General features: G+C 37.2%; 1 protein-coding gene across 5 annotated transcripts in view; it reads right to left on the bottom strand.

Annotated features, from left to right (window-relative positions):
- Positions 1-13,674, bottom strand: part of KLHL13 (kelch like family member 13) — a 198,236-nt gene that overhangs the window by 127,972 nt on the left and 56,590 nt on the right. The window lies entirely within an intron of this gene.

Genomic DNA, 13,674 nt, shown 5'->3' with positions numbered 1-13,674 from the left:
AAATAATTCATAACACACAATGACAGGCAACCAAGGGCTACTTTAAATTTACACAAAATTAACGAAAACAATAAAATATAATGGTAAAGTAAGGAAATAATATAAGTAAGAACAACATATAAAACAAATACTTGGTTGGTGCGAAAGTTATTGCACTTTTTGCCATTAAAACTGCAATTACTTTTAATGACAAAAACCACAATTACTTTCACAACAACCTTAATAGAAATTAAAAACAAATAAATTATATTTTAAATGGGGCACTGTTTTCACCTATGAATTCACACATGTGCATGCACACGTGCAACACATAAAGCTTGTTCAGAGCCTTTATTTGTGAGAAAAAATATGAGATGGAAGGGATGTTTACTTTTCATCCTGTACTTTTTTGCTCAATTTATCTCAAAATAAAAAAAAAAAAAAGGATCTGGTAGAAAGAGTAAGAAGTGACCATGGGCTAGAAGGGAAATGGTATTACATGAAGAAAAGAGTAATCAAGTGTGTCAGATGCTGCTTAGAGATTAAAAAGTGAGAAATGACAACTTAGTGTGGTAACACAGGCAACTAGAGACCTTGTTAAGAGTGGGTTGTGTGGAGTGATGGAGATGAGCTGATTAGTATGAGTTTAAGAATTAGAAGGAGAGAGGAAACAAGTACACACAACTCTTACACAGAGTGTTCCTTTAATAAAGAGTAGAGAAATGGGTGGCAGTTGGATGAGACATAAGGTAGAAGTATTTAATGTTTTGTTTTATTTTGTTTTCATAATGGGAGATACTAGAGCAGGTAAATATGAATAGCATTACATTAGACAAAAATGTAAACTGAAGAAGTTCAAATACACACATGTACACACATACACATACACACATACACATACACACAGATGTAGAAAAAGGACAAACATAATAATGGAAATAATAAATACCACATTTTGGACAATAGTTCCCCCAGGAGAGGACAGTAGGAAAATGTAACTGAGGAAGGATACTCCAGGAGCTTCACCTGTATCTTTTTTGTTGCAGATCTAAAACAAAAATGGCAAAATTTTGAGGTTTTACACAGCTACATGGTGGTTACATGGACAACTGTTATATTGTACTTTTCTGCATATTTGGAATTTTCTATTAAAGAAGAAAAAAGTAGAAGATATTATTTCTGCCCTAAAGTCAGGACTATGTAGGTGAGCAGACAGGATATGACATAGAAAGGCCAATATTTTTTTTTTAAAGAGCTTTAAAAGAAAAAAAAAAAAAGACAGAACAAAAATATAATCAGACAAGTATTGTAATGAAAAAGGCACACTTTCCCCTGGCCATGACACCCCGATGAATAAAAGGGAAACTAATCATTACTCAGAGCACACACCTGACAATGACCTAATTGTAGTTTTGCCCTTAAAATATTCTATATGGCTTACCAGAAATAAAACTGGCAAAACAGCGCATGATAGTTGAGATATCTTGCAGGAGTTCAAGCAATTTTATTCATAAGTATTTAAGTAATTCATAAACCTAATATTTCTCAAGCACCTACCTTAGATAATACTTCTAATAAAGATTTCAGTTTATGACTTAGCATTTAATTAAAACCTACTGTATCACTCTTTCCTATTCTCTCCAAAAGCCAATAGCTTTAAAATAATCAGATTTCAAGATATCCTTAGCCAATTTCACACTACATAAGGTAAGCCCCACTTATGAACTAAACTGATGATATATAAACGAAATTTTAGGAGTTTCTCTAACAGTCTGTCTCCAAATAAAATTTTGATAAGTACTGTGGTAAGAAAAGAAAGCTGACAGAAAGGATTAGTGAAAAATGCTAAACACGACAAAATCAAAAAACTGCAAAATCTAGAAAAACTGCATATAATTACACTCCTCTAAATTATGTATAGCAGCATCACAAACAATTCAAAAGCATCTTGAAAATGCAAAATCTAAAGTTTAAGAAACAGAATTGTGTTCTTTAAAAAGTAGTTTGTTAGACAAAAGTTGATTTTTTTAAATGCCTCCAACCGAGTGTTAGACCATAGGATCATTTAGCTTATTCCCCCCTCCCACCTGTGGCACTAAAGAAGTCTTACCCTAAAATACCTGAGCACTAACTATTGCATTGGGTGGTGATTTTTCAATACGGTATATCTAAAAATTGATAGGTCTCTGTGGTATGCTCCCACATAAACACCCCTACCAAAATGTGTGAAACTATAAACAATAACAGTTGCACTATACTAAAGGTTGCAACTAAAGCCTATTTCAGAGTGCACATTTTAAGTATATGAACAGGCTGCCTGGCTTCCCCTTAACCAGTATCTTATGTCACACCTAGGGGGTCCAGAGAAGTATGTTCACACCTACTTTTAGGTCTAAACTCCTACCAAAAGTCTGGACTCCCATCTCTTAAGTTTCTCTCTTTTCCTGGCCAAGTGTCAGGGTGGCTGATACACTCTTCTCAACAATTTCAGCTTCCCTGCTACACTCACTGAAGCAATCTGCACATGTTACCACCATGCAGCCACTATTACTGTACTTTCTGTTGGCTATAGGTATATACCATACACCATGCAGTTCCACTCCTTAATATCATTCCTGCCATCTTTACTGTTTTTTTCATTTTAGACAGGAGAGTCTCACTATGTTGCTCAGGCTTGTCTCAAACTCATGGCTTCAAGCAATCCTCCTGTCTCGGCCTCCCAAAGATTATGGGCATGAGCCACCACACCTGGCCTCCTTCTTTCCTGACAAGATCCCTTGGTAGTCCCTTCTCATGTTGTCATTCATAACAGGCTTTAGGAATGCCTTTGGGGTATATTGTTGGCTCATGGTATCATTTGTCTCTTCATTGCAATTGGCTTTTTTCCCAATATTGAAAGTATTATCCTTGTATTAATGCAATTCTATATGATTTTCTAATGGTTACGACCCACCTATTACAAGGATTGAACTTGATCTAACAAACATTCATTAAGTGTCAAATGCCAGGCTTAGGCTTAGCTGTCTTTATTTCTTATAATTTCATGTTACAATTCTTACTTATTTATAGGAGTGACCTTACTTTGAATCAAACCTCCCTCTGTCAACCACTAAAATCCTCACCCTAAACTGTATACTTAGTTTCTTTTTTTCTTTCCTTCTCTCTCTCTCTCATTCTCTCTCTCTCTCGGATTTACATTTTCCTTGTTCACCTAAGGAATTAAGAAATTAATGAATAATTCATGTCTTATAATTCCCCTCCCATCTTACCTAACATGGATGTTAGCGATTTGTCTTAACCTACTCAGTCAGTGCTCATTCGATGTAATCCATTGAGCCCTGTTACACATGCATGTTGCAATTTAAAAAAAAAAATGTGAGAAATGAAAATATAAGCAAGACAACATAAAATTATTATTTTCATCAGTGGCCTCCAAACTTGAGCATACATCAGAGTTTGGAAATATGTGAAGCACAAGTTGCTGGGAAGAGTTTCTCCTTCAGTTGGTGTGGGATGGGTCTAGAGAATTTACATTACTAACAAGTTCCCAAGAAATGTTGCTGCTGCAGTATCATGCATGATTGTCTAAAAATTAATGATTTATAGGTAACTTAAGTTTTATGAAAAATGCAAAAGAATAACTGAAAAAACTAACACAATGAGAAGCCCATTACAAGAATGTTAGGTCCATGAAAACAAGGATTCTTATATTTCATCAATATGATTCATATTCTAAAAGTATTGGAAAATATCACCTACCTGAGAGCAGCAAAGTTTGTAAAATAACTTATAAATATGCTTTAAAAGATGTAAGAAAGACATAAAAGAATTAAATTTTACTGAAGCACATAAAATAATAAATGATCCTAAATAAATGGAAACACACGTGCTCACGTGCAAATACACACCCCATATCCAGGCATAGACAAACTGAAAATCATAAAGATGCAAACTTCCCTCAAATTTAACATATAAATTCAATAAAATTTCAATCAAATTCCCAAGAGTCAGATTTTTTTGTGTGGAAAGTAGATATTTTGTATGATTAATCTATAGCTCATTGGGAGAATGGAATATATAAAAATTGTCCAATAAGCTTAAAAAAGGAAAATAAGCCATAAACATACTGAAGACAGGGTGGTTGGGGGCAAGGAAACATTTTCCTGTTGATATTAAAATGGAGTAAAGAGAAATATAGTAATTATTACAGTGTGGTCCTAGTGTGGGACAAGACAGAGGAATGAACAAAATAGAATCTAAAATTAGATCAAAATACATATGGTTATTAACAATATCATGAAATAAGTAGAAAGATAAAACATCTCCAAAAACACTTCAGTGGAAACTGGCTATGATGGGGAGAGGAGAATAAAATTCTATCTGTACAATACATATATGTTCCAGACAGATAAAATACTGAAATATGAAAAAGTTAAATTGTAAAGCTAGTAGAAGATAAAGGAGAATTTTTTATTTTATTTTATTGCATTTTAGGTTTTTGGGTACATGTGAAGAACATGTAAGATTGTTGCACAAGTACACACGTGGCAGTGTGATTTGCTGCCTTCCTCCCCATCACCTATATCTGGCATTTCTCCCCATGCTATCTCTCCCCAACTCCCCACCCTCTGCTGTCCCTCCCCTATTTCCCCTCAACAGAACCCAGTGTGTAGTGCTCCCCTCCCTGTGTCCATGTGTTCTCATTGTTCAACACCCACCTATAAGTGAGAACATATGGTGTTTGATTTTCTGTTCTTGTGTCAGTTTGCTGAGAATGACGGTTTCCAGGTTCATCCATGTCCCTACAAAGAACACGAACTCATCGTTTTCGATGGCTGCATAATATTCCATGGTGTATATGTGCCACATTTTCCCTCTCCAGTCTATCATTGATGGGCATTTGGGTTGGTTCCAGGTCTTTGTTATTGTAAACAGTGATGCAATGAACATTCGTGTGCACATGTCCTTATAGTAGAATGATTTATAATCCTTTGGATATATACCCAGTAATGGGATTGCTGGGTCAAATGGAATTTCTATTTCTAGGTCCTTGAGGAATCACCACACTGTCTACCACAATGGCTGAACTAATTTACACTCCCACCAACAGTGTAAAAGTGTTCCTATTTCTCCACATCCTCTCCAGCACCTGTTGATGCCAGATTATTTAATGATTGCCATTCCAATTGGCGTGAGATTGTATCTCAATGTAGTTTTGATTTGCATTTCTCTGATGACCAGTGATGATGAGCATTTTTTCATAAGTTTGTTGGCTTCATGTATATCTTCTTTTGTAAAGTATCTGTTCATATCCTTTGCCCACTTTTGAATGGCTTGTTTGTTTTTTTCTTGTAAATCTATTTTAGTTCTTTGTAAATTCTGGATATCAGCCCTTGGTCAGATGGGTAAACAGCAAATTTTTTTTCCTACTCTGTTGGTTGCCGATTCACTCTAATGACTGTTTCTTTTGCCATGCAGAAGCTGTGGAACTTGATTAGGTCCCATTTGTCTATTTTGGCTTTTGCTGCCAATGCTTTTGGTGTTTTGGTCATGAAGTCCTTGCCTATGCCTATGTCCTGAATGGTTTTGCCTAGATTTTCTTCTAGGGTTTTTATGGTGTTAGGTCTTATGTTTAAGTCTTTAATCCATCTGGAGTTAATTTTAGTGTAAGGTGTCAGGAAGGGGTCCAGTTTCTGCTTTCTGCACGTGGCTAGCCAGTTTTCCTAACACCATTTATTAAACAGGGAATCCTTTCCCCATTGCTTGTTTTTGTCAGGTTTGTCGAAGATCAGATGGTTGTAGATATGTTGTGTTGCCTCGAAGGCCTCTGTTCTGTTCCACTGGTCCACATCTCTGTTTTCGTACCAGTACCATGCTGTTTTGATTACTGTAGCCTTGTAGTATAGTTTGCAGTCCAGTAGTGTGATGCCTCCCACTGTTCTTTTTGTTTAGAATTGACTTGGCTATGCGAGTTCTCCTTTGGTTCCATACGAGGTTTAAGGTGTTTTTTTCCAGTTCTGTGAAGAAGGTCATTGGTAGCTTGATGGGGATAGCATTGAATCTGTAAATTACTTTGGGCAGTATGGCCATTTTCACGATATTGATTCTTCCTAACCATGAACATGGAATGTTTCTACATCTGTTTCTGTCCTCTCTTATTTCCTTGAGCAGTGGCTTGTAATTCTCCTTGAAGAGGCCCATTACGTTCCTTGTTAGTTGTATTCCTAGGTATTTTAGAGATTCAGTAGATTTTGGACTGAGATGATGAGGTCTTCTAGATATACAATCATGTCGTCTGCAAATAGAGACAATTTGACTTTCTCCTTTCTGAATTGAATACCCTTTATTTCTTTTTCTTGCCTAATTGCTCTGGCTAGAACTTCCAATACTATATTGAATAGGAGTGGTGAGAGAGGGCATCCTTGTCTACTGCCAGATTTCAAAGGGAATGCTTCCAGTTTTTGCCCATTCAGTATGATATTGGCTGTTGGTTTGTCATAAATAGCTTTTATTATTTTGAGATACGTTCCGTCAATACCTAGTTTATTGAGGGTTTTTAGCATAAAGAGCTGTTGAATTTTGTCAAAGACCTTCTCTGTATCAATGGAGATAATCCTGTAGTTTTTGTCTTTGGTTCTGTTTATGTGGTGAATTACATTTATAGACTTGCATATGTTGAACCAGCCTTACATCCCTGGGATGAAGCCTACTTGATCATGGTGGATAAGCTTTTTGATGTGCTGTTGCAATTGGCTTGCCAGTATTTTATTGAAGATTTTTGCATCTATGTTCATCATGGATATTGGCCTGAAGTTTTTTCTTGTTGAGTCTCTGCCGGGTTTTGGTATCAGGATGATGCTGGTCTCATAAAATGATTTGGGAAGGATTCCTTCTTTTTGGATTATTTAGAATAGTTTCAGAAGGAATGGTACCAGCTCCTCTTTGTATGTCTGATAGAATTTGGCTGTGAACCCATCTGGACCTGGGCTTTTTTTGGGTGGTAGGCTCTTAATTGCTGCCTCAACTTCAGACCTTGTTATGGGTCTGCTCAGGGTTTCGGCTTCTTCCTGGTTTAGGCTTGGGAGGAGGCAAGTGTTCAGGAATTTATCCATTTCTTCCAGGTTTACTAGTTTATGTGCATAGAGTTGTTTGTAATAATCTCTGATGATGGTTTGGATTTCTGTGGAATCTGTGGTGATATCCCCTTTATCATTTTTTATTGTATCAATTTGGATATTCTCTTTTCTTTTTATTAATCTGGCTAGTGATCTGTCTATTTTGTTGACCTTTTCGAAAAACCAGCTCCTGGATTTATTGATTTTTTGAAGGGTTTTTTGTGTTTCTATATTCTTCAGTTCTGCTCTGATCTTAGCCTTTTCTTGTCTTCTGCTAGATTTTGAGGGTTTTTTTTGTTTTGTTTTGTTTTGTTTTGTTTTGTTTTGTTTTGTTTTTATCTTGCTCCTCTAGCTCTTTCAATTTTCATGATAGGCTGTTGATTTTAGATCTTTCCTTGCTTCTCATGTGAGCATTTATTGTTATATATTTTCCTCTAGAGACTGCTTTAAATGTGTCCCAGAGATTCTGGTATTTTGTGACTTCATTCTCGTTGATTTCAAAGAACATCTTTATTTCTGCCTACATTTCATTTTTTATCCAGTCAACATTCAAGAAGAAGGTGTTCAGTTTCGACGAAGCTGTGTGGTTCTGAGTTAGTTTTTGAATTCTGAGTTCCAGCTTGATTGCACTGTGGTCTAAGAGACTGTTATAATTTCTGTTCTTTTGCATTTGATAAGGAGTGATTTACTTCCTATTTTGTGGTCAATTTTAGAGTAGGTGTGATGTGGTGCTGAGAAGAATGTATATTCTGTGGATTTGAGGTGGAGAGTTCTGTAAATGTCTATTAGGTTTGCTTGGTCCTGGTCTGAGTTCAAGTTTTGGATATCCTTGTTAATTTTCTGTCTTGTTGATCTGTCTAATATTGACAATGGGGTGTAAAGTCTCCCACTATTATTGCGTGGGAGTCTAAGTCTCTTTGTAAGTCATTAAGAACTTGCCTTATTTATCTGGGTGCTCCTGTATTGGGTGCATATATATACAGGATCGTTAGCTCTTCTTGTTGCATTGATCCTTTTACCATTATGTAATGTCCTTCTTTGTCTCTTTTGATCTTTGTTGGTTTAAAGTCTGTTTTGTCAGAGATGAGAATTGCAACTCCTGCTTTTTTTTTGCTCTCCATTTACTTGGTAAGTCTTCTTCCATCCCTTTATTTTGAGCCTTTTTGTGTATCCTTGCATGTGAGATGGGTTTCCTGGATATAGCACACCAATGAGTTTTGGTTTTTTTATCCAATTTGCCAGTCTGTGTCTTTTGATTTGGGCATTTAGCCCATTTGCATTTAGGGTTAATATTGTTATGTGTGAATTTGATACTGCCATTTTGATGCTAGCTGGCTGTTTTGCCCGTTAGTTCATGCAGTTTCTTCGTTGTGTTGACGCTCTTTACCATTTGGTAAGTTTTTGGAGTGGCTAGTACTGGTTGTTCCTTTCTATGTTTAGTGCCTCTTCCAGGAACTCTTGTAAAGCAGGCCTGGTGGTGATGAAATAGCTGAGTAATTGCTTGTTCATGAAGGATTTTATTTTTCCTTCATTTTGGAAGCTTAGTTTGGCTGGATATGAAAATCTGCGTTGAAAGTTCTTTTCTTTAAGGATGTTAAATATTGGCCCCCACTCTCTTCTGGCTTGTAGGGTTTCTGCTGAGAGATATTCTGTGAGTCTGATGGGCTTCCCTTTGTGGGTAACCCGACCTTTCTCTCTGGCTGCCCTTAGCATCTTCTCCTTCATTTCAACTCTGGTGAATCTGACGATTATGTGCCTTGGTGTTGCTCTTCTTGAGGAATATCTTTGTGGTGTTCTCTGTATTTCCTGGACTTGAATATTGGACTGCCTTGCTAGGTTGGGGAAGTTTTCCTGGATAATATCCTGAAGAGTATTTTCCAGCTTGGATTCATTCTCCCTGTCACATTCAGGTACACCTATCAAACTTAGATTAGGTCTTTTCACATAGTCCCACATTTCTTGGAGACTTTGTTCATTCCTTTTTACCCTTTTTTCTCTAATCTTGCCTTCTTGTTTTATTTCATTGAGTTGATCTTCAACCTCTGATATCCTTTCTTCTGCGTGGTCAATTTGGCTGTTAAAACTTGTGTATGCTTTGCAAAGTTCTCGTGTTGTGTTTTTCAGCTCCATCAATTCACTTATATTCCTTCCTAAGATGTCCATTCTCATTAGCATTTCATCAAATTTTTTTTCATGGGTCTTAGTTTCTTTGCATTGGGTTAGAACATGTTCTTTTTGCTCACAGAAGTTTCTTACTACCCACTTTCTGAAGCCTGATTCTGTCATTTCATCATACTCCTTCTCCATCCAACCTTGTTCCCTTGCTGGTGAGGAGTTGTGATCCCTTGTAGGAGGAGAGGTGTTCTGGTTTCAGGTGTTTTCATCCTTTCTGCGCTGGTTTCTTCCCATCTTTATGGATTTATCTACCTGTCGTCTTTGTAGTTGCTGACTTCCAGATTGGGTCTCTGAGTGGACGTTCTGTTTATTGATGATGAAGTTATTTCTGTTTCTTAGTTTTCCTTCTAACAGTCTGGCCCCTCTGCTGAAGGACTGCTGAGGTCCACTACAGGCCCTGCTTGCCTGGAGATCGCCTGCAGCAGCTGCAGAACAGTAAGGGGTACTACCAGTTTCTTCTTCTGCTATCTTTGTCCCAGAAGGATACCCGCCAAATGTCAGTCTGAGCTCTCCTTTATAAGCTGAGTCTTTGGATATACAGGGGTCAGGGAGCTGCTTGAGGAGACAGTCTGTCCTTTATAGGAGCTCAGGTGCTGAGCTGTGAGCTTCGTTGTTCATTCAGAGCTGCTGGGCAGGTATGTTTAGGTCTGCTGCAGCAGAACTCATAAACTGCTATTTGTTCCCAGGTGTTCTCTACCAGGGAGTTAGGGCTTTATTTATGAGTTTCCATTGTGCTGCTGCCTTTTTTTTTTTTTTTTTTTTTCAGTGTTTCCCTGCCCAGCAAGGAGGCAGCCTAGTCACTGTCTGCCTGCAGAGGCTTTGCTGAGCTGCTGTGGGCGCCACCCAGCTGCCGTGTTTACTTCCCTGCAGTTCTGTTTATATGGTGTAGTTACAACTGCCTCGGCAATGGTGGCCCAACTCTGTATTGGCGGACTCTCTCTGTAATGGCAGGTTGCCTTAGCAATGGCAGGCTGCCTCAGCAATGGTGGAGTACATCCGTAGTGGTGGAGTGCCTCGGTAATGGTGGATGCCCCTCCCCCATAGAGCTGGACCATCCCGGATTCAACTGTGCTTACTATGAAACTCTCAATCCAGAGAGTTTCTGATTGTTGTTCTTTCGTGGGGGTGGGACCTGCTGAGCCTGATCACCTGGATTCCTGCCTCAGAGCCTTTTTTTTTTCTTTTTTAGTTGAACAGTTTACTCTATCCCAGGTGTTCCAGTCACCTGTTGAAAAGGCGCCAGGATCTGTGTGATTTCCCATGTGGCAACTCACTGTGCCAGCTTCAACAGTGGCGCTGAGATTCGTGGCACTTTTTTTGCCCAGGAAACTCCTGGCCTGGCTCCCTGTTCAGTTCCCTCTTTAATCAGATGAATGGGCAACTTCCCAGGGCTCCAATCGCCAGCCAAAAGGGCACCTGGACCAGTGTATTTTGTAGAGAACGGCCTGCCAGGGCACCGACAAAGCTGCCACACCGGGCAAAGCAGCTGCTCCAACCAAAAGAACTGCGCTGGCCAAAACAGCCGTGCTGGTGACCTGTGGGGCTCCTCCACCTGGGAATCTCCTGGTCTGTGGGCAATAAAAATGCGGCATCCACTCACCCTCTGCACTTTCACTGGGAGTTGCAACTCCGAGCTCTTCCTAAATGGCCATCTTGGATCTTCCCCCCAGGAGAATATTTTTTAATGAGTCACAAACAAAATCTTTCTAAGGGCTGACACAAAACTTAGAGACCATAAAGAAAATAATTTTTAAGTTTGCTGATTTAAAAAGTTGCAATTCCATATTATACAAAACACCATAAACATACTTAAGAAGAGGCAGGGAGGTGTGAGGTTGGAAGCAAAGAGATCTGCAACATAGGCAAAGGTTTAATATTAATCACACATAAAATTTTCTTAAAAAAAAAAATCCTGTGGGCAATATTTGAACAGGCCTTTCACAGAAAAATGATAACAAAAAGAATAAGCATAAGAAAAGACATCCAAACTCAGTTGTGTGTGTGTGTGTGTGTGTGTGAGAGAGAGAGAGAGAGAGAGAGAGAGAGAGAAAGAGAGAGAGAGAAAGAGAGAGAGAGAGAGCTGCAACCACAGAATATAAAACACCTCTCAGGTCCTACTTACCATAAAAAGTTTTATTTCTCCCACAATAAATTACAAACAAGAAAAAGACAGTAAAGGAGAAAGAAGAAAAATGCTTACAAAAGATTTTAAGTAGAAATCTGTAGATAAATTGAAGGAAGATAAAAATTATTGAGCATTTCATAGGGAAAATTAAGTGGGTTCATGTATTAAAGCTTTCAATTTGTGATGAGTTTAAGCACACATGTGCAGGTTGTTTCTTTTTTCCCTCATCGCCATGCTAACAGGCTATAATTCAATTTGTCCTCCATGTTCCAAAGGGTAAAATTCTTAAGTGCTTTTAGATTACAGTAATCACCTTAAAAGAAAGCTGTTTATCCAAGCAAAATGAGATTCACAAACTATCTTAAAACAACATAATAAAATATGATTAAGTTCCAAGTAAGTCTTGAAATTCAGATGTAAGTAGCATTTTTATAACAGGATATTCTTCTAGTAGAGTAAAAGTAAAAAAAAAACAACAACAACAAAAAAAAAACGTCATTTTGCTTTCTTTGTACAGAAGGTCTTTAAGATGAAAGATTCTGGTTTTTGAGTGAATCTATAGCTGAAATCTAAAACTCTATGCTCTAAACAGTAAGCAACATCTAAACAATAACAAGAAGACATAAAAGCATTTTTTACCAATTACAAGTTTATTACCATCGTTTTTCAAAAATATGTATTAATCATTTGCTGAAACAACATAGACTAATATGAATTAAGAACCCTCTTTAAGGTCCACTCCGATTTATGTATCACAATCAGTCTTAGAAATATTGTGAGTACCGTATTAAATTATAAACTGCCTTCTTAAGAGTTTAGCATATTCTTCAACATTACATTAAAAAGACAAGAATTTCCTTTTAAATAGATAAAATACTGTTTAACATCCTATTCAGTCAAAAGCCACAAGTCAATTAAACAATGAAAACCTATTCAGATAAAATTCATATAGTTGATTTACTAGAGTTTTAACTTTTTAATAAGTAATTCTCAAATACGGTAAAAAACAAACAAAAAAAAAAAACTGGCAGATCACCAATCAGAACTCCTCCTTAGAAAGAAGCATTTCAGATACAAATCTTTCCAACAGAAATCATCATATTGCTAATTAGGTCACTCTACTTTTACTGTGCCAGGGATTCAAGGGAGCACAGCATACAGGTCTGGATAAAGGTAACAGTTTTTCTGGATCCATACCAAATAATTTTAGCTAATTTAACAAAATTACAGAAGGCATAAAGAGAAGTTTATGTATCTCCATCTTTTCTACGATCTTTCATAGCCACAGTAGAAGCCATCTTATGGAACACATTCAGACCCACAGTTCAACAACAGATCAAAAAAGTTAAAGTAGGATATGGTTTACTTTATCATTTGATACAGAACTAAGGTTTTTTACTTGCACAAATGCCTGTGAGTTAAATCTTGGCATGGCATCTTGTTTCATAAATTAACCTCACTACCATGATGAATGCATGAACTGTCACTTACAGATTTGGTTTCTTTAAAACGGATATAGATATAAAGACACTTGCAAAACAGTCTGAATTCAGAATCTTTAGGACTTTTTACAATTTCCCCCAAATATTCTACAACCACAGGGTCAAAGCTGATGTAAAGTAAGTGAGGCTCCCATTTCAATTACAGAAATTTAAGGGGTTGAAGAAAAAAAACACTCAGTAATAAAGATGAATATGCTGGGCACAGTGGCGCACATCTGAAATCCCAGCAACCCAGAAGGCTGAGGCAGGAGGATTACTTGAGCCCAGGAGTTTGAGACCAGCCCGGCCAACATAGCAAGACCCTCAGCTCTAAGAAAGATGAATAGTAATTTAATGCAATTTTTTAAAAATCTAAAACCAACACTATACTTGATGATAAACCATTAGATGCTTCCCCCCTAAAATCAGGAATAAGACAAGGATGTCTGCTCTCACTGCCTCTATTCAACATTGTGCTAGAAGTTCTAACCAAGGCAATTAGTCAAGAAAAGGAAATAAAATTCATCTTAGAAAACTCAGGGAAATAAGTTTTTAAAAGAAAAAAAAGCATTCAAATTGCAAAGGAGGAAGTAAAAGTATTTTTAATTTTTTTTAGAGCAGATGACATGAGCTTGTATGTGGAATATCCTACAGAATTGACTAACGGCTATTAGAACTAAAAAAAAAAAAAATCAATCCAGCAAAGTTGCAGGATACAAGATCAATATACAAAAACAAATTTTATTTCTATACATGTGCAATAAACAATCTGAAAATGAAATTTAAAATAATTCCATCA

The sequence above is a fragment of the Saimiri boliviensis genome, chromosome X, assembly GCF_048565385.1.
Source record: "Saimiri boliviensis isolate mSaiBol1 chromosome X, mSaiBol1.pri, whole genome shotgun sequence".
In the NCBI taxonomy this organism is placed as follows: Eukaryota; Metazoa; Chordata; class Mammalia; order Primates; family Cebidae; genus Saimiri; species Saimiri boliviensis.
The sequence above is the reverse complement of the archived record's forward strand: the minus strand, read 5'-3'. Positions and strand labels throughout refer to the sequence as shown.